Source organism: Streptopelia decaocto (genome assembly GCF_964273445.1).
Source record: "Streptopelia decaocto genome assembly, chromosome: 12".
Classification (NCBI taxonomy): Eukaryota; Metazoa; Chordata; class Aves; order Columbiformes; family Columbidae; genus Streptopelia; species Streptopelia decaocto.
In genome coordinates, this window is record NC_138667.1 from 6358812 (window position 1) to 6381689 (window position 22878).

Consider the following 22878-nt stretch of genomic DNA (forward strand, 5'->3'; position numbering starts at 1 on the left):
AAATACCTCAAGTCCCTTTTGTCTGAGCCTCAACTGAGATCCCGCAAAAAAAACCCTGACCTGGCACAGACAGAGAAAAGAAGGATTAGGCCTAATTTAACTAGGTAGAGAACAACTCATTTAACAGCTGCACCATTATAGCTCACCAGCAGGCAAACTTATAGCCCTACTGATTTTCCAGCTCCACAGAGAATAAGCTTCCATGATAAGAAAGGTGGAAGAACAAAGGTGCCATGCCAAGCTTTGGCATTCATTAACCATCATTAAAATCTGAGATTTTCTTTTCACAAGTGCACAGTTTCTGGTTCCCTCCCTCCCCAAGGTCACATTAGCATCTGTGATAACATAGTTGCTCTGCAGACATTCTTTGGCAATGTGTAGGTGATTCTAAGGAAATTACAAATACAGTACAAATATGCCCTTAATAAAATGAGTTCAGATAATGGGACCTGAGGTCTCCTTCTCTATGCCTCTTCATTTCTAGTGTAGTTCTCTTCTTTTCCAAGATTACCCATTTAGCTCTCTGTCCTTACAGCCTTAAGTAGAACTAATTGCGTAGGAGAGAGCAGGAGGGTTTGTACCTAAATACTTGAGAGACAGAGGGTCATACTATGCCTTTAATTACAGAAGTCATTAACAGTGCAGAAATATAGCCCAGAATAGAATTTGGCCCTATCAGTCTTTTTAATAGCATTAGTCTATACCCTCAAAGAATTCACAATGCATTCCAATTTTGGTACAAAAGCATTAATGGTAAAAATATTAAAGTATTACTCTGGCTTTACAAATACATAAACAACTCAAGATACCTAGAATTTAAAATACTGCGTGGGACTGTTATTACATATTCCCACAGCCGAACCTAGTTTACTTCTGGGCTGTGACCTCACTGCATTGCAAATTCCTGGTGGACACAGATGCCTCTGCTCTCCACGGCCAACAGATATGGTCACTCTTGAGATTAAAAATCTGATGCCACATTAATAGCGGATCATTGCTGGGCTGCTGACAGAAAGTGTGTCTTCCACAGGGCTGCAGCACACATGGCATGGCAACCTCTGCTGACTATTTAGTGGATTTAGGGGTGTCTCTGACTTGCAGCACCCAAAAAAGGCAGAGAAGCAGCAGGACCGCACTCCCAGGGGGTGGGATGCAGGCCCTGGGCAGCATGGGGTGAGGGCTGGAGAAAGGGAATAGTTCAGAGCCAAGCAATGTGGAGATTGGTGTAGAGCAAGTGTAAATATTAGAAACCACACATGCACACATGTGTGGCAGGGTTGTGTAAGTGTATACTCTACTATACTTGCAACTCCAAGTGACATGTAATCTTACATAAGTTTCTTGCTGTCATGCTATAGTTAGGTTTTGAATATGGTTAGCAGCTTCTGTTAATACCAGATGTCCTACTGTTGTCAGACTCAAATAAAATTGTGGTGATATTTCCTGTTGATTATCAACAGTAAAAATGCTGAGATAAGGAGTCTTCCTTGCTGTAGGACAGGTGGAAAGGAAATCCTGCCAATCTGCCACTGGGGAAAGAAATAGAGAATATTTTTTTGTTTTCTTATTTTCCTTTTTTTTTGTTGTTTTCCCCCAAACAGCTTGTCCATAAAATTCTGTAATTCTAGACATTTAACATAGCCTGGAGACCAGATCAAGTTTTTCCCTAATTCATAAGGAGAAGAAGTCTTAAGACAGCAGCCTACAAGGAGTAAAAAAAGGTTGTTGACATTGAAAGGGAAAAACAGTGAAGAGGTAAATGGCTGAAAATACCACATGGCACTTCATCAGTCAGGAATGTCTTATGCTGTTATAAACAGATGTAACTGAATGATGCTTTTTTTTTACAGCTGAATAAAACTTGGGTGTTTCTGTCAGTGAACAGCTATTTAAATGATATACTTCACAGCGACTTCCAGACTTGTTCTAGGAGGGAAAAAGTCGTCTGTTCACATTCATCGTGTGACACTTGAGAAACCTGCTCAGATGACAAGATACTACACATATATCTCCTGTAAACATACTCTTGAAGTCAGTCAATATTCAGAAACTTCTCCTTTTTAGAAACTTGCTGGAATGAGTCAGCAGGGCAGTGGAGGAGAGGAGGAGAGGGCAGAGGTGGCTGGCCAGGACCATGGCATCCCCTCTCCCAGTGCTTTTGGGAGAGGGATGCCCTGGCTGCAGATGGGGTTGCCCGGGAAGCTTCAAATGCAGCTGGGCAGGAGAGCTGCCTCTCCTCTACTCAAAGACAAGCTGTTGATTTTCAGAGTAACTCCCAACAGGGGATACACACACTTACCCCTTTGAAAAAATCAGGTCAAATTGTCTTCTTACTTATTACAAATTAAAATAGAAAAAGAGATCTGCTTTATTTCAAAAGACTTTGGGTCACTACAGCTCATTTGGCCTAGAAACCTGGAGATGAAAGGCTTTGCATGCCGTTACTGGCTCCCAGGAGCCTCTCCATCCCCACCCTGCACCCTCTTTTTCTAATAGTGAAGTTTTGTTAAATCCTGACTCACAGCAACCACTCCGCCCAGAAACTGGGGTGAGAGATTTCTGTGGTGAGAAAGGGTATGTACAACGAGGGGATGGAGCAAGACAGAAGCAGGGAGCTTTGCAGACTGCAGGGCCTTTCTTCAAGACAAATTCTGGGGTTTAGGACTATCTTTAGTGCCTGGCTCTTGATGAAGTTAACAATAGCAGCAGAACAGAAAGGTCTTGTGTAAGAAAACAACAGGCAGGACTACTGCTTCTACAGGCCAGTAAGTGCCTATGAAAAGCAGATGGGTAAAGAATTACTTCTTTTTCACAACATACGGTGAATTATTATGAACTGCCTTCACAGCTGTAGACCAGAAAGAATGGTGCTCTCTAATTGGCCCTGGACAGTGCCCAGAGCATCCAAATTCCATTGTATTTTTGTTTGTAAATTGCATTTTATAGTAGCGGGGAGATACTGTGCCAGGCATTGCAAAAATGATTATCATCTCTCTTAGGCAGCTAAAAGAACATGCTGCTGAGTCTTATAACAACCCCTGAGGGACTTGCCCACAGACATACAGCCTGTCACGTCCTGTAGCACATGCACTGTTATTTGGTAGGGTTCTCCCAAATAGGTGGTGCCATCAGGGTTTGAGCTGAGATGCAAATCAGCACTGCTAGGACCTTTCAGTAAGAATCATCACTCTTAAAATGGGGTGTGTGGTGGCAGATTGTTTCCAAAATTATAGTTTACTGCAGAGTGGAGTCCTGACACATCCTCCCCTTTCCAATTCCAGGAAGGAAAGTCTCCATCTCTTTTTGCTTTCTCTCTATACCTCCACTCCTCCTTTGAGGCTGTGCGGGTGGCAAAGAAAGTGCACGTCTGCCTCTATGTCTGCTCTGCATCAGAATTACAATGCTTTAGAGACAAGAATCAAAGTAGACAGCAGCCTGTTTAAAGTCAGGGTGGAGATTGATATCACCTGTGAAGTCACATAAAACTCCAATATATTTTTGTTGTGTGTAACTTATAAAAAAAAGGAGACAAAAAAAGACTAACCCTACCTCTTCCTCTCCACCTCCTGAAAATCCAGCATGCAACATCTAGGTGATTCCCGCAAGCATCATGGACTATTTCTCTGCTGTGTTAACAAAGCAGATAACAGAATAAGTGATGGCAGTAGGCTGTAACCCTCTGTGTATGCCAGCACTGTTGGGTGTTGACATACAGCTTGCCAGATATCTTAGGTTTCTACTGACAGCACAAACTGTAGCCTTTGCACTGCAGGCATGGGAGGTCAGAGTCCTTTCCTTTGTTTCCTGTGTCTGGGCCACAATGCAACTGAAACATGGACAACACTGCTGGGCCCCTCTGCATCTGGAGACTGGGGACCCTCTTTACTTTCCCAGCAATGGTACTTCACCTCCTAAACCAAGCACATTCCTGGAGACTGGGGACCCTCTTTACTTTCCCAGCAATGGTACTTCACCTCCTAAACCAAGCACATTCCAGGTCTTGACTCCTTTTGGAGCAGGCATTCAGCATCAGTGAGGGTGATGAATAATGCAGAGTCCATCCCCATTCCTTTGGTTGGCTGCTCTGGGCAGCTGTGTTTCACATCGCTGATGGCTTCATCTGCATAGATACTAGTTCATGGAACAGCTTGTGGTGTTGCTCCATACCCTGAATGGACCATGGCCACCTGTGCTGAGGCAGGGACACCCAAGAGACCATGGCCAACACATGCCAATGTTGTGGGTGTAGGTTAATCAGGACGGAGCGGGGACATAAGAAACACCTTTACACACAACCTCAATTCAGCACCCATTGCCTCACCAAAGGTTTGGGACAGACTGAGTGTGACCTGGAGTGAAAACATGAAAAATTCAGACTGGAAAGGAGGCAGGACAGGCACCTGACTTGATTTGAGGCTACAGGAGAAAAGGTGTTTACTTAAGTATTTTTTAGGTTGTTTGTGGCTTCTTTTTCTCAATATACAAATCACTTATTAGAAATTTGTGTTGACTGTCAATAAAATAATTCTAGTAAAAATTCCTGAAATTGAGACTGTTTTACCCATGACACTCTAGGCAAAGGGAATGATCTCTTGAGTCCTCATCAACTTGAAAGAATGTGACTGGCAGGTTGGGAGAGACCCTTCAGCAAATTTAGTTGTCAGACTCTGGCAGTTCAGTTAGTATACTTTTTACCCCATAGGCTCATATTTTCTTATGCTCCTGTTTTGTCTTATTGGGGTGTTTTTTAAGAAGAATGGCAGGGTGACAACTCCTGACTCTTACCTTCTCCCTGGTACATGCCAAGTCCTTTCTTTTGAATTTGGAAGCAAATGAGGATTTCTTTAACAATGTATTTTCTCTGTTATCTCATTCTCAGACTGAGTTTTACACCAATTTAACAGACGCTTTTCTAGAAACACCACATTAATTCAAAAAGCCTGCAGTTCAAATTCTCAAAACTTCTCCAAGTTGTAAATAGCTGAAAGCAAATTTTATATTAGGAAGTTCTGAGTTGCCCTAAGCAGGGACACTGGCATCAACTACAATTACTAAATTAAAATTCAGGTTCCTCTGTAGACATTAAAGCTTCCCTGAATCCGAAAGCTTGAGTAGTTCAGCTTTGGAGATGTTTACAAATATTGAAAGTCATCTGAAGCCTTTGACTCTGGTTCACATTTTTTACTAGTAACAGAAATGAGGCCAGTGTTTAACTTTTTCAGAGTTTGGTCCTCAAAAGCAGCAGTCCAAGCCCATGATAGTTAATTCATTTTCAAATGTAATTCAGAAGCTTGTTCACAGGCAGGACAAAAACAGCAATTCCGTTCATGGTGCGTGTACTTGAGTTGTCTGGGGAAACAGCTGCTGAAAAAAGATATTTGCCATAAAACCTAGGGTTCACCAGGAGTCATCCTGCAGCTAACAGAGAGCAGATTCCAGTAACGCAGCCTATCTGCACTGCTGTTACCTGCCTCTGTTTATCATAGCTCTACAGGCTGAACATTCCTGAGCGCACAGAGCCGTTACAGCCTAAGGGACAAATGGATTCAGATAGCGGTTGGGAGCTTATCTGGCCATGGAAAATTAATTAGCAGTATGGTTTAGCTGCTATTGTTCCCTTTGGTCAGCAGAAGACCTTTTGTATAATGAGCTTCAGAACGCAAACTTCTTCACTGAACAACAGAAAGGAACTTCCTTCATCTGCAAGAAGAATTCTGTTTGCAGTCGGCTGGGGGAAGAGCTTGCTCTTAAAGCAGATGGGCTAATTAGATGCTGTGAGATGTATATATGGTCTGAGGATTCAGTGCAGCCCTTGAAACTGGAACCTGGAACTGTCTCTGGGCTGTTGATTATCTTTGTACAGAGATCTGCTAAGGGATCAGAGCTGTTGCTGTTTCCACAGATTTCCTGTGATGTAACCCCAGGCTGACTTCTTCATCCTGCTGCGTCTTCCACATCCCACTCTTCCTGGCTTTTCTACTTGACCATTCAGACCATCTTTGGTGTCCACATTAAAGGAAATGGAGAACACGTGGCAAAAGGGAAATGCTCAATACATGCACATCTCTGCTGACCAATAGCCTGTCAAATTGCTTTTGCAAAGAGACAAAATCTGTGCATAGTTACTACGTAGTTACTATGAACAGCCTTACATAGGTCTGAGCATGAAAAGAAAGAAATCTTTTGCAGCTGTGGAAAACACTGGTCCTTTTTTACGTTATCTCTATTCAGCCATCCAGAGTATTGTCATCCATGTGGCTGAAGAGAGCCCACCCTGCCTTCATCCTCACCTAGCAAAGATCAGGTCTGAACAGAAGTCTGAAATATCTCCAGGACAGCATGTCCCTTGATGACAGCAATCTGTCCCTTAGAGCACTGAAGTCTGGAGCTTAGAGACATTTTTCTGCACTCCTTTCAGAGTAAACTCTCTTAAATTTGGGGAAAATAAGTTTTCTGTAAAGGAGGAAATGAACAACATGTTATAGGAGAGCCATCACATCACCTCCCACATTCAAAGCTTACTAAAATTAAGAAATAAAAAGTTAGAGTCAGGATTCTGTAGAATTCTCAATCTATGAAAGCAGCATAACACATTGCTCATTTAGGCAGTCAACATTGCAGACACACACTCTGTATCTTTTAATCAGTTTTAGAGTTACTGCTGTTCTGATTTAGCCTTACTCCTCCTCATCTCAGCAAGCTTAAACTGTCAAGGATGGCCAGCGTGGTCTATCGGCATGGAAGCAGGTATGCTGGTAGACATCGGGGTTTCAGTGTGACACTGGTGTTCACACACCAGCCTGCAGGTTGGCAGGAGCTGGAAGAGTTCCCGTTGCGTGTGTAGCTTATAGATCACGTAACAGTCACAATGTCTACTTGCTGGTATAACTTCTCACCATATAAAAGCCATATAAACACATGCTATCTCACCAGCATCCCAAGGAGCCAGATTAAATAAGATAGCTCAAAAATGAAGTGCTTTACACTTTATCTTAGTGGTTTTGCTCTATTATTCTTGTGGCCAGACACCAAAACAATGCATGGCTGATAAAGGACCACAAAGGAAACCACACAGCGCCTTGGGTGACCTCCAAGTTCAGCATTTCACAGTGAATTCCTACCCACATTCTGCCTTCATTTGAGCTGGATCAGTGTGGTTGCCATCCTTATCTGCTGTCTTTTGCATGGGGTACCAAGTTGCTACTCTCCCTCCTCTCATTATATATTCTTAATTGAAGGAAATTTGAATTAAATAGAATACAAAAATTAGTGTGATTGATACTTGCAGCCTGAAGGGTTGTCCATCCCAGGTCTCCCCTCTACCACCACAAACAGCAGCCACGGTTTAGCTAGATGCACCAGTAGATATCAGTAAGCCATGTCCTGCTTCTAAACAGCTTCACAGTGAAAATCACCCGAGTAATGTAACTCCTCCATTATCCTCCTGACTACTGTCCTAATGTGCTCTGTCTGGGAAAAGCAGATTTCCCAAGAGCTGGTGAGAGATGGGGCATCAGTGACTTCCACCAGCTTCAGATGAGATACACAGAAATATGTTATAATGATTTCTAGGGAGAAAATGCAAGGCAAATGCATAGATAGCATTATCATTATGGTAAACCAAGCAGTCCACTGGGCATCGTTCCTTAGAAGTCTCATCCCTCTGTACTCAACATGATTATCATGCTGTTCTCTACATTCCTGACTTACATTTTGTCTGGTTCCAGGGCTTGCTGCTGTTTGATGTGTTTTATCTCAGACACATGTTTGATGTATTTTAGAAGCAAACAGAAGTACAAAAGTGGCCAGAGGAGGACTAGGATTGGGCAAACCCAAAGGAGCTTGGATATATTTGATAGCCACTCAAATTATTTGTTTTGCATTCAAAAGATGAGATTGAGTTCATAGACCTTTCCCCTGTAATTTAAACTGGGATTCTTTTTCTTGCAAAGAAGATTTAATTTTTCCTTTTGTCATTGAAGAAATATGTTATCCTAGCTAAAATGAGGCTTGCAGGCTGACACTAAAAGGTGCTTTCTCTGTAAAATATAGACTTTTTTTTCCCCCCTTTCAATATTAAGTCATCCTGCTGAAACATTCTCCTTGGATTTTTCCACTCCCTCCAGTTAATTTCTTCACCATGCCACAAGGCAAGGAACTGCTAAATGACAACTTGTGCACCAAAGAATATAATTCCTATGATCACTCCAGGCATTTGAGGCGTAGAGCGTCTGATGTAGCCATAAATTTAGCGCAGATTGTATCATTTTTTTAGTAGATACCCTCTGTTCATCCCAGAACTATAGGTATGTACCTGTCAGCTGGAGATGAGCAAGGAATCACCCATCCTTTAACAGCTAAAAGTATCCAATACAAAAACTGTGTGCACAAGGACATCTAAGCAAGTTAAGATGGTTTACCCAAAGGTTTGAAGTGAAAACATATTAGTTTAACTGCACTAAACTACTGTGAAGATGCTCTTATTCAAGGCACCATTTCTGCCTCCTGTAATCAGTCTGGATGATATATTAAGAAGTATTGCTACTAATTACTTTGAAAATCATGTGACCTGGAAATCAAAGCAACTTCATGTTCTTAGCCGTGAAGATATTCATCTGAATTTAATGAATTTATTTATTTTAAAGCTTTCATTCATTCCTATTTCAGTGTTGCTGCTTCGAAGCCAAAGCAGCATGTCTGAAATGTGATCCATCCAAATGATTTTGTGGTAGCCTTCACTTTGGTTATTGGAACAAAGCTAAGGAGAAGGGAGAAGAAAATAGGAAAAAAAAAAAAAAAAAAAAAAGAAAAAGAAAAAAAAGAATTCAGCAACTATTTTCTTGAATATTTAAATGAATCCAGTCCAGCTATATCCATCCTCTCATCTGTTAATTCTCTGCAAACACTCTAACAATTGATTTTTACTCTCAGGAATGTTTGTAGAGAACTAATTTCAAAGTGGCACGTATATTTGCAAATACCGACTTTTAGGTTTGCTTATGCATGTATCTGTCATGGAAATATTTGTATATTCATCCAAATAAGGAAACTGGGAAATGCTATGCGACTTGTTTGTCCAGTCAAGATTAATGAACCTGAAGCCAAATGTTAGTAGAGGATTTTGATATCATATAGAAGTCTGTGGTGAATAAGGATGCATATGGTTCATTTTAAGCATGTTAAGTGTGCTGTTGAATTGGAGCTTGCAGGGAATAGTCACCAAGTGGCTGGAATGCATCTCTTCCCTTCAGTCAAATGCCTGGAGCACTGGGGACATTTGGGTCTGTTGTCAGTTGTTCTGCAAGCAGCCAGACTGAACACTGGACAAATTGTTGTTTGTGAATTATTCCCCTACCACTTCTTATAAATGAGTAATTTTAACAAATGTAACAACGGGAAGGGAGGAGGAGAAATGACTAACAAATTGAATGAAATAGATTGTCAATATTTATTTGCATGAGAGATGGAACATGGAAATTTGCCACAATTTCTGATGATGCTAACACTGTAGCACTGCAAAGCAGAACTATCCATAAAACTCTACGTTTAATAAGCATGAAGCATTCATCATTCTCATTAATTGTGATGAGAAAAAGAGGTATGAAGATCAATGGGCAAATTCTCTTTCCACTCAGGAGGCTCTTAGTGTCAAGCTTTGGCTGTAGGACCAAACCAGATAAAACTGAGTGGTTTGATTTTTCCATTGCTTAATTTTGTGAAATGTTCAAGGAACTCAGTTGAAAGCAGAAGAGAAATACAAGGTAAAAGGATATTCCCTGATGTACTGCAGGACAAAAAATGTGAGGGAATTTAATAAGATTTTAGTAGGCTGAAAAGGATTACACAAATTCATGTGTTAAACACAACAGGCCTGGGTGCCAGAATTAGAAAACTCGTGGTCTCTTTGTTGGCACTCCTGCAGGCCTTGTGGGAGATGAACCAAACAGCTGGAGGAACCTGGTCCTCACTGGTTTCCTGTTTGTAAATACAGGATTTAAATACCGCCATTACACTGAAAGCATTGCAGCTATTCAATTGAATGGCTTGTTTAGTAACAGATCAATAATTAAGGTAATCTTTTTACACGGACAGTCAATGTGGAAGACACTGAAATATTTCTTCTTTGTTTTGGCAGAACATATTTCTCTTCTAAAATTGTTTTCATGAAATTGTACATTTGTATGGCATTGTGTTGATTTTTATTACATTTTCCTGAGGAAAAATATAGAACTTAAACATTTTGACAGTGTCAAAATATTATCTTTTGATCTTATATGAACATTTTGATTTTTGGGGGTTTGAAATGACATTTTGCAAATATATTGCATATTATCAATCAGGAGATAATTATAACACTAAAATTAACTAAAAGTTCAAGTGACAGTTTGATTTTTATTGCAATAGAACATTTTGATAGCCCCACAGCAATATTTTTTCCCGATTTCAAGGAAATTTCTAAAATTTTGTTCTTCTTCAGATGAATCCAGCATGTGGCGCATGTGGCCCCTTGCCCATTACACACAGTGCCGTCTAATCTTTATTAGCTAGAGGCTTCTATAATTTCCTGAGTTTTTGATAGCATATAACAATTATTTATATTAATTTCCTTCTTTTTCATAAACCTTCCGCACAAAACAACTCTGAGGGAGCAGCCTTATTGACACCAAAGGTCTGTTGAGATGCTGCAATGCTCTTCAGAGATCCCCAACTTATTTCATCCACATGATGCAGCTCAGGTGCAAAACAAGCCAGATTAGCACAGCAGCCTGCTGAGAGCACAAAGCACCCACGACAAAGGGAAACAGCACCTGCTTCTACCCCAGGTTTTGGGCTTTGAAAGGCTGGAGATGTTTTAGTGATTCTGAGAAGGATGCCAAAATTTTACTCCAGACCTGCTGAGGTGTGACTATGAGCATCCTTATTCAGAGGAAGAGACTCTAGGGTCACTGAGGCTCCATGAGATTTTTCTTCCTATCCCTCCCTGTGCTGCCTTTGAGACTTTTCCACTCATTTATTACCAGAGAGGAGCAGCCCATGGGTCTCTGCAGACTGCTGGTTTCACAGCAATCAGTCTGCTGCAATGAGCCGTGTCTGAAACTCAGCTTCCTTGGACTGGACACATCTCCTTTATTGCATGGATTGCTGCTCTAAGTGAAGAGTTTATTCTAAGAAGGGAGCACTTGGCATACACCATGGGGCTGTTAAATCCATGGCCTGATTCTGTGGCCTGATTCTGCTCTACAGGGTGGGAATAACTGCTCTGAATGTACTACTGCACATATAAAAGTTGGAGTTTGAGTATTCCTGCATCTATTTTTAAATAAGACTTCATGTTGTGGCAGAGGAGACCATGGCAGCCAGTTAAATTCATTATTTCATCATTTGAAAAAAGCACAAGGTTAAGAGAATTAAGCCAAAATGACCTTATTTTAAAATTCAAATTCATTTTGCAAATAATGTGGGGTCTTCATTTACTCAGTACTGGTTTGATGTACATAAGTGGTAGATATTTATACATATATCTCAGCTGGAAATTGGAAAAGAACCAGAAAAAATATTTTCCTTGTAACCTTCCCAGAATTCTAAAGTTCTTAAACATTAGCACAATGTCCATGGTAACATCTAAATCTGAATGCTGATCCTCAGCAGTTACCTAGAAATATCCTGATTGAAGGAGGTAGGAATGAATTAAGGATGAACACTATGGACCCTTTCCAGTTCTCTCTGTCTGTCTTCTTTACCCTTAATTGACTTGATGTTTGTCTCCAAAACCAAAAGTTTGGACTAGCCAATGATCATCACAAAAAACCTCTGGAGTTCTAACCGTGTGGGAGCTTATGTATGTGTGCATGTGAACAGATGACAGGACGTGCAGAATTCACCAGATTCAGCAATCTCTAGTATTAACCGTGTCTAATTGGAAACATTTCATTCACCTTTGATCTTAATAGTTTTTCGAAAGTGGCAGCCCAAATGCCTACTGTCAGAGCACGGGCTTCAGAGTCCAGGATTGAGTAGGATAAATGTATGTCTCAGCTGCCTTTGATTTTTAATATCTCTGACTTATTAGCAGCACCTTCATCCACCCACTTCCTTGTTCCACTCTAGCCCCAGTGTCCCTCTTGAGTCTCAGCAGCTTCAGAGGAATGGAAGTTGCAAAGAAGAGGGAATGGAGAATGTATATTTTTAATTAAAAAAAGTGTTCGTAAGCATTTAAAATATTCATTAGGAAAAAAAAAAAGTCCCAGAGCTATAATTCTAAGATCAGCATCGTCAGGGAAATGCAAAATCCTGAACATTAAAATATTCTCTTCCAATTTTCCTCCTTCTAATAATAGTCAAATGTGTTCAAATCTCCAGGGATGTCCATCTGTAAAAAGAATTATGCAGCCTCCCTGTGGAAACTTATTGTTTTGAAAATTTGGATTCAACTGCTCATCTGTTTCCTTAGACACTATTACAAGTAACTCAGCTGGATTCATCACTGTGATGGAACTGATGGGATGTGCCTGATTGCAGCATCTTCCAAGTGGGATTGGAAGTTTAGGTTTAGTTTACCCACCCATAGAGAGTTTATTTTTTCTTGCTGCAAGTTACATCAAGAATGATTTGAAAAACAAACACAGCGACAACAACCATAAAATCCCTCTGAAATCAGACACTTTGATCTGAGTGCCTAGGCTGTTAAGAAGATGATCTCCCAGCACAAAAGGCACAAAAGAAATCTTTATGAAATAAAAGGCTTGTTTTCAAAAAACGACACAGAGATGTAAGGTTGATCTTCCAACTACTAGCAAGGACGTCTTTACTTCTAGGGTAATACTAATTGTCCTATGGGCTTCTACAACTCTTTTCAACACAACATGTATGTTCAGAAAGCTCAGTTAAGTAGCTAACCCATGTCTCAGTAAATGTGGGTTCTAACCCAAGTTCATTACAGAGATCTCATGACTTACGTAGGTTCTGACTTTTCATAATTTCAAAGCCATTGGCATTAGCAAATTCTTGCTCTCTTTGAGCAAAACATCCATCTATTTCTAAGAAGCTCATATTCTGCATATTGAAATTGTGTACTTCAAAGGGGTTTAATCTCTCCTCAGATGTTTACATGTCACCTTAATATGTCCTCCCTATTTCATGGAGTACAGTATACTTAAGCTGTTTGTTTATCACATTATCCAGTCAATAGTTATTTTGATAGACAGCATAACAGTTATTATTCCAAATTACATGCTGGCATGAAAAATGGAAAACCTGGGTTTGTGAACTTCTTGTGAGAAGACAATATGAGAATTTGTAGCTGGTGGTAAAGAAATATCTTCTGATAAATGGGAAAATAAAATCTGAGCCTTTCTTCAGGGTAAGGACACTGATTATATTCCTGAGTTTAATGTTACTTTATCCAAGCACTGCAGCGAGGAATGAGGAATGTATTGCTCCAATCTCTGCCCTTTCATTTCAAACTCCTTACTTAGTACTTTTGACAGGAATAAAGACTGGTGCTCTAAAAGGATGTTAGTTGTAGCACCTACTAATATTCAGTCTTTACTACCTAAAATGGACACCTGGGAGCCTGAAGCAGAGGAATAGGAATGTATTTCACGAAGCACACATAGGTGTCTTAAACCTGGCTAAAAAGGAAGTTGCTGGCAGCAATAGACAGTATAATGGAATTCAGTTTAATACACCACCTTTCAAATTCCAAGTACCCCAAAGAGCTTTACAAACTAATAAGTTAGGAGAAGGTAGCAGTGGCATAGCAATGCCATAAATAAACACTGTGGCTATTATTCAGTTTAGCAGTAACTCATGCTATTCAGACGTTAAGGGATAGATTTAGCCTAGTTTTCCACCAGGCAAGATCCAGGCCTGGGGTCTCTCAGGGAGAATTTCAAGCCACAGAAGACATACATTGAATAAAGAAATCACATTTTCTGGAAAGAATATAATCCAAAGAGTTACTAGAGTTGGTGAAAAAATGAGTAGTCTCACGTTTTCATATCTGAACTAACTCATGGTTTTGAGAAACAAATGAGATCTCTGAGGATAATTGGACCTGAAAGATTACGTGTGCCTATGAGCTGACGGCACCTGTGGAAGCAGTTACCTCACTGGTCCTTAATGGACCCCTTATTTCAAGAGGTAATGGAAACACTCTGTTAGCCTTCATCTCCATGAATAATAATTCTAAATTTAGTCCTGACTGTGTGAAGGCTTGTGGAGTTAATAAACTGCTTGTCAAAGTTCTCATGAAAATGAAAGGCAGATAGGAGAGAGCGAGGACTAAACTTGATCTGTGCCTTCTGTGTGGGCCGTGCTTGAGCCCTGATGAACAGCCCATAGCTCTATGTCATGGCACATAAACATGGGTCTCACTTTCCTATACTGGAACAAAGACAATCAAATGATGCGGTTCCAGCTCTAGGTGGGAAGAGATACATATGATACTTTCTTGACTTGGTCTAAGCAATTCATGGCTCATCTGTCTGTGAACATATGGAAATCCTTTGTCCTGTCTGAGTGTGTCAATCTATCCAAGATAATGCCACAAAGTAGAGAGGAATTCCCAGAAAGCCAGATGCTGTACCAGTTCTGCTTTTCTCCTTTGAACTCTGCTTAATGATACATCAAGTTTGTGTCATCATTCACACCATGGCAATTTACTTCCCGCAAAGTATAAATACCCCTCCCTGGAGAGGGATGGCTGTAGGCTTTGCTTTGAGAACAAGAGCCATCTGCAGATTGTCCTTCCTCTGTTCCTCCCTCTCCCCTATGAGATCAGGCATTTGTACATGCTTCCTGCTCTCCTCACAGGCTGATAGAATTACTCCCCTTGGCTTCTCCAAGGGTGATCCACTAACTTGGTGGCATATGGTCAAGCACAACACTGCCGGGTACGCAGAGAAGCAAGACTCCATGAGATTACCTCCATGAACAGAAGGAAACTGCACATAATGCACCATTAGAACAGAGGTTTCTGCATCCCTTTAGGGATTAAAATCTAAATAAAGGATAAAGGAGCTGCAGGGCTTCTTGTGCACCAATGAGCTGTGTGTGAAGAAAAGGTTGGGCTCATAGGTTCATGGATGCACCTGCATGTCTCACAGAACCGTGTTTACAGCTCCTTGAACATGCCCACAGTGCAACCCCACATGGAGCACAGGCCAGGGCGATCACTGTGGGCTTCCTGCAGGACTGGGTGAGGATTTGGCCAGGGCTAGCTGAGCATGTTGGTGGGGTTCCTGGAAGGTCTCATCAGAAGTTGCAGTCATGATGGTTGTGAACCAGAGCTGCAGAGCTGAAGCCAAGGGCAGCTGTCCTTGGAGGAGTGGGAAGAGGTGAAGAAGAGTAGAGGGAATGAGGAGGCAAAGGTGATTGTCACTCATTACATATAGGGACTAAAACTAAAATTCATCTCAGTCGTTAGCGTCTCAGAATACTAGCTGCTGTGTTCAAGGTTTGAGAAGCATTTAGAAATCCTGGGATTTTCTGAGGCAGCAGAAGTCTCCCAGGCCCTCATAATTCATCTCTTCCCCCTAATTAGCTCCTCTGTCAGCTTAGCTACTTCTGTTTTCAAAATCTCCTCTACTATCGCAAGATGACCAACACGCTAGAAGCATCACAGAAGGTGTGTTAGTTCCCTTAATTTATGTAAAACCAAATTATTGCTTCTCTGCAATATGATAAGGGAACTAAGACACATGAGGTTAGACATGAATTGAGGGCAGCCCCTGCCTTTTCCAGTCTGTTGTACTGAAGAGCTGGAATCCATTACCCAGCACACCTACAATATCTCACATTCCCACACAGATTAATTTTAGGTTGATTGGCTCATTGCTTTTACACCTTGTGTACAGGTGTAAAACTTGATCTACAGTGTTCAAATTTAAACAGTCTATATTGCCAGTTTCTGGAATGGTGCTGGTAGGCACAAACGATTGTCAACAAATAGTCACATTACTTTTATTTCCAATCCAAACACAGCATCTTTCTGGATTCCCTCCTCTTAACCAATTCAAACAAAAATTCTGAAGGGACACTTTTTCATGGCAGGCTGCCAATATTGTGTGGGGATTTGATTTCTGTTTCAGACTCCAAAAAGGGAATTCCTGAGATGTCGGAGAAGAGAATGAATAAAAAACCCATAGGTGTAGCATGGGGTATACTGAGTTGACTGGAGGACGATTCCCTCTCATAACAAATCTGAAGGTTTTGTTCAGCTCTATAATAAATATCAAAGACTTGTTGAACGCAAACGCTGAACTGAATGGAGCCAGTGAGGGTACGTTTCAACTGGAGGACACATGCTGGCTGCCCCATCTGGAAAAAGGATGTGTCAACCCAGACAGCTCTAAACCAGCAACTACAACTTCTGTAATCACAGACATTAGCATGAACCACACAGCTCTTTGACTACAAGCTACTTGGAATGCATGCTCTTCCCTTTGGGGAAGGAGTTACCTGCAGGCCAACAGCAGCACCAGGGGGCACGTCCGGCTGGCCCACAGCTGCAGCGGAACACTAAGGTGCTTGGCTGAATAGCACAGTGTGGCTGTGGATGTGTCCTGGAAGCTGGACATGTCTATAAGTACTTTATTTTTTACTAGATTACATGTGAAGACTGCACTATTTGGAAGCTTTTATCTATTTTGGGTTTTTTTTCCTGTCTGTGTTGAAATCAGCTTAAAGCCAAAGAAGAGAGGCTTGTATCACAGCTGTATCACAGCTTGGGAGAAACAGTTCCTTGTCTCTTGTGCTCTGCCCTGCACTTACTCTATCAAACTTCAGTATGGGGCATTAAAAAGCAAAGCAAAGCATGCAAGACTCAGTCCCATCATGATGGGGCAGGGCATCGATGCATTTAAAAAAATAGTTTATTCTTCTTGGTTTATCCAGCTGCAAAGCAGATTGTGACTTCTGCCCTGGGGATGTTTCATGGCAGGCTCATCTGTGACCTGCGTGATATGCAAATCCCAACTACACTGCAGTCTATGTCTTCCTGTGGGACCTGCAAGTCCTGCTGAATCGTGCAGGAAGGTCTCCTGGCTCAAAGTGTTGCAAGATAAGGAGCATGCAGGTCTATTCACACTACTGTCACAGCAGCTTACTGCAGTGTTATCTAAGTTAGTTTTCAACTAACTGGTCTGGGATTTAGTAGGAGAGAGCAATTAAGGCAGGATGGAGTTTAGCAGAGCAAATGATCCCTCTCTACTGCTGTGACCTGATGTTACTCCTACCCAAGGTATTAAAAACCCAGCAACCCTCAGGACTCCCCCAGGTCTTTGCAGACACCTGCAGTACATCTGTTGCTTAAATTTAGGAATGCCTACAATAAAAAGAACTCTGGTTCCCAAACAGAAGCAGCATGGGCAAATGCATCATCCCTCCAGCTTGCTGTGCACAAAAGAGGGCAATGAACTTTATTTCCTGAGCAAGTTTTCCATCATCTTTCCTTACCCCTGCTGTTGTGCCTGCTAATGCCTGTAACCATTAACCATGAAAATGGCACCCATTTGTCTCCTTCTCCACAGTGCCCCAAGTATATTTGGACTCTGGCCAACAGGAGCAGCAATTTAATGGACACGCAGCACTGCCTTGAGTGTGTATTCATGAGTGCGTGTTAATGCAATTACAAGCCCAAATGAAGCTCTTTTCCCCTTCATAAAGAGCTTCAGCCCTGCCATCCTAAATCTGCAATCCAGTAAATTTGGGTAAAACAAGGGTTCTTTAATAGGAAGATGTAGTTTTCTTTTTTTTAGTATTCTGTTTCTTCAACTGTGTGTGATGCTAAATGGCTTTGAGCAGCCATTTAGCCACCCACAGAGAGAAACTAGGTTTACAAATGTTCTTGTTGCATAGTTTTGCTATGTGTGCTCCCCAGAGTATTGGCATTTTGTTTGTTTTCTTCCTTAGAGAAATGGATGGATCCAATTTGCAACCTCAACAAAATTGAATAGACGTTAATTCCCCTCTCACCCCCCCTGTTTTTACAGTCTGGTTTGGTGGAGATTAAAAAAAAAATAAATAAAAAATCAATGACAGCCAGAAGATACCATGTACAGAAGACAAAAGCCAGAGGAGCCCTTTTATTGCAAGAGTAAACCTGAAAAGGAGGATACATTTCTTGTGAGTAAAGGAAAATAAATGAGAATGACAAGGGCGATGAAAGGTCTACGCAACATGATTCTAAGGAAAGACTGGATGAGCTGGGGTTTTTAGCCTGAAGAAGAGAAGATACAGAGGCATGTCACAACAGCAGTTGTCCTTTAAAGAGGCAGCTCACTTGCAACAATCACACTGGACACAACTGGAAATGATGGGCTTACACTGCAGCAAGGCAGATTTAAGACAGAGATTAGGAGAAAAGGGACTGCAGAAATGAAGATGGCACAGAAACCTGAGGAGCACCCTGGAGAAGGCAAGGAGACCCCACCATGGCCACCCTGGACACAAGTTCACACATTTGCGAGGCATAGGAGTGATCCTATCTTGGACTGAGGGAAGCTGTGACATTATCCTCCTGCTTTGGTAGGAATTTCGTACTGAAATAATGTATTTTTTATCTCCTTGGGGCATGAAAGCACCTGAGCCTGCCTGTGCTCAGTAGATGCAGCTTCACTTTCCTTCACAGATGTCTTCCCATGCAATGTTTTCATTCTCTGCCCATGCCTGGACACTTTCTGTCTCTGCTATTCATCATACAGAGTTAAAAAGTGTTGGTTTTGATTATCTTTGATGCCCATCTGCACACAATAAGATGCTGCAAACCTTTACTTCATCGCAAACCAGAAGAATTGTTACCTGTGGGTTTTTTTCCTCATAACTTAGTGCCACCTCTGTGCAGGAGCTGGACCTGCAGCATAATGCAGTTATCTATTAAGCACCATTTTTGGGGAGCACCAGAGAGCCAGGATCTGCATGGATGTCTTGTTTACCAGATGGAGAGTAAGGTTTCGGTTTGAACTAATGTCCCCTAAAAGGTGCCAAATCCAGATGATGAAAATGTGTTTGTATAATATTTAGAGTCTTGTAAAGGAGACCAGGTTGGCATATAGGGAAGAAGGTAAACCCAGATGTTACTAAGGCTAAGAGCTCTGTTAAAGTACAACAGAAATAAAAAGAAGATAACTATGAAAAAATGAATTATGGAAATATTAAAGAAACAACAATAAGGATTGGCCTAAGATCTGGGAGGTGGAGAAGACTTGAGAAACAGCCTCCAAGCAGAGCTTAGAGCAAAGGCTTTAAGATATGACTGTCTCCATTCCATTGTTGTTAATGGAATCTCCCATGTCCAAATGAAAGGGTAATTTAAGTCTTACTTAAATACGCCTTGAGTCATTCCTATGCATTTAAATCTTAATTAATCTTCCTTAACTCTTTTTGTCACTTTCTTTGAAAGAAAGATGAGCTTAATTAAAGGAACTGTCAACTTTATTTTAGTCTTAAGAATTTTTTGTGGTAACTTAGAAAGGTTTGGTCATTATTGCAGTCTAAGATCTAGTAGATTAAATGTTCCTGTATCTTAAGGACATGTCAGTCCACCACTTGGCATACTTTCATTGTGCTTAACTACAACATTTGGACTGACTTCAAAGATTTGTTATGATAAGAAATACTAAGATTTTAATTAAAGCTGCATTCAGGAAAGGTCTTTCTTTTAACGCATGCTAATTTTTTTGTCTTCCGGACCAAGCCATGGAGTATAGACACTTACTTCAGATGGTTTCAACTTGGATAACATGAGTGCCTCGCCACTCTGATAGTGAATAATTTCTTCCTTACATCTAATCTAAACCTACTCTCTTTCAGTTTAAATCAATTACCCCTTGTCTTATCACTACATGCCTTTATAAAAAGTCATGTAGGCCCCCTTTAGCTAGTGGAAGGCTATGTCTCCATGCAAATCTATGTCTCCATTTTAGAGACAAGAATGTCATGTGGGTGAGTGTCAAATGCTTTGCACAAGTCCAGGTAGATGACATCAGTTGCTCTTCCCTTACCCTCTAAAGCTGTAACCCTGTTGTAGGAGGCCACCAAATATGTCAGGCACAAATATTTTTTTTGCCCTTAGTGAAGCCATACTGGCTGTCATCAATCACTGCTTTATTGTCCATGTGCCTCAGCATAGTTTCCAGGAAGATCTACTCCATGATCTTGCTGGGCACAGTGGTGAGACTGACTGGCCTGTAGTTACCCAGGTCTTACTTTTTTCCCCTTTAAAGAACGGGGGTTATGTTTCCCCTTTTCCAGTCAGTGGTCCCTGAGGTCCTGCTCCCAGAGTAAATGGGGTATAAATCCTCAGTTCCACAGGGCTGCCCCTTTGTTTCTTGTGCACTCATTTCTTCCTCCATCAGCTGGAAACATTTGTCATTTCCAGCTTTAGCCAAGCAAATTCCAATCCACTGTTGTTTACTTTTGATTGCTTTGTCCTTAATGTAGCATACAAGGATTTTATGTGCTTCTGTTTCATCAATGTAATTCTTTTGTTGCTATGGCAATCAGCTTCAATATTCTTTCGTTCTGGCAATTGTATTTTTATAGTCTCCTGCTCTCAAAGAGATAAGCTGTCTTGTATATCACACAGACACTAAGCATTGCCTCTATATAGAGACAGCCAACCTTTGCTTTAAGACTTCCTTGCCATTATTTGCAACAGTAGTTTACTGTTGCTGATGTCATTTTTATTCCTTTCTCTGGGCTCTGTTTCAAACAAGCTGTTTGCTCAAATTTATTCATCTGTGCTATTGCTGAGGAAATGCAGCGGTGTAAGAGTGGCACTGCTGCTGGCACTTGGCGGCTGCGGAGAGCACACAGTCCAACCCTGGGCTTGACAATACAGATGAGCAGAGCGGTTTCAGCAGAGCAAGGATCACCCCAGATTCTCTGCAGCCTGTCACTTAATGTGCTGAGAATAATGGCAGAAGGAATTAAGTATTAAAGAAAATAATTCCTCAATTTTACCAATGCATCTGAAAGTTGAATTTTCCAAAATATCATAGGAAAAAGATGTATGGGCACTCCATCACCTTGGGTCACAGAAAGAAATGTTATATCAAAGGTTCAAGGCTCTACCTTGTGATGAGTAGCAGGACGTGATGACAGGAGGGTTGCTGGGCAAACTTGCCATGGGATGAAGCCAGTCCCCAAGCAGGTCCAGCACCACTGGCCGGTCCCCATCCCCTCCAAGATGTTAGATAACCTGCCCTCATTAACTCTAGATGTCTGAGAAGGCATCCATCTTGAAATAGTATGTGAATTTTCTGAAGTTTCCACTTTTCTAACACAGGTCTTATGCAGCAGCAGTCAAAGAAAAGGAAAAGACATAGAAAGAGTAATAAGGTCTCCAATGAGGAAATACCAATAACCATAAAAAGCCCAGGATTTCACACTATTGTGAAATACTCATAGGTCTTCTCTGCATAAACACATGTGTACCAAGACCCCACTTCCTATCCTAGGGGGAAAGAGGGAGAATTCAAGCATAGAGAGATTAAATGGCATTCCAAGGTCACACAGGAAAAATATTGCAGGGATAGAGACTACATTGAGATCTCCCAAGTCCCAACTGTCCCAAGTCAAATATACAAATGACTAATCAGCACATTTTTGCAACCTGCTGATGCATTTGAAAATCTGTGCCTATTTTTTTCTCCCCTTAGGAAGCTTGTGCCATTCATTGTTAAGCTCTGGAAATGCTCCATGCTAAAGTTATCAAGTCTGTCATCTCTTCAGCATGGTAATACCAGCCTCCTCACTATCCTCTCCACCAGGCAGAGGGTGGAATAGGAGACGGAATTAACAAGGAGTCACTCTGCCAATATGCCGAACTATGTGTTACATTTGTTAGGCCATATGGCTTTTTGATCGTCCCTAATGAACATTAGGTAGCACTTAAAATTGGATAGTGTAGAATCTGAGAAATCACACCCACTTGTCTCTGCAGCTTCCCTGTGGCACACCAAGGCTTTTCCCCGCTGACAGCCGTGACTCCTACACACACACAAACCACTGAAAACTTTATGGCATGACAAAGTGGACACAGGAATCAACGTTGGCTAGATTGGTCCTATTCCCAGCAATTTAAAGTGACAGGTTTTTATTATTTGATAAGCCACAGTCATATTATGCCAGAAAACGCCTGTTTATTGGACTGAGATCCATTATAAATGACACAGAAGCTTTTATTTTTTTCCCTCTACAAAAAAATCTTACAACCCAAATGCAGGGAATAACTCATGCCGTCCCCAAGGAGGTGATCTGCCTCAAACAATCAGGCTCCCCAGGATCGCCAGTCAGGAGCAGTTAACACACGAGCAGCTCTGCTGCGTGTGCCTGCTCCTGCACAATATTCCCTGTTGCTTTGAGAGAGAAGGGGCTGCACCAGATGGCGATTCATTAGAAAGAGAGTGCTGAGAAGCTGATTGAAGATCTGATGAGTGGACAATATTTTATTGATTTGACTGATTTATATTTTTTTAAATACATTTTTGTGTTTTGCAAAGTAGCTGCATACTTCGACACCCAGCGACAGCGGAGGTGTAGTCCGCTTTCTCAGACAAGATCTGAAATAACTCACACTAGTTAACAGCCAAGAGAACTGGACACTTTCAGAGTTTCAGACCCTGCTTAAGACAGGGACCTGAATCCAGTAGTGGATTTATTCAGGTACTGATGTGTTCCAAAACCAGCAACATGCTTTCTACAATGACCATACAAAGGTGTTCAGGGTCCCGTTGTTTAAGGTGCCATACATTAGGAGTGTGTAGAGAAATCTCTTTGACAGCCCTTACCCTTTAGAGCTCTGGGTTACATAGACAACTGTAACATTTTAACAAAGACTTTTTGCATTCAGGAAACCCACATCCATTGCTAACC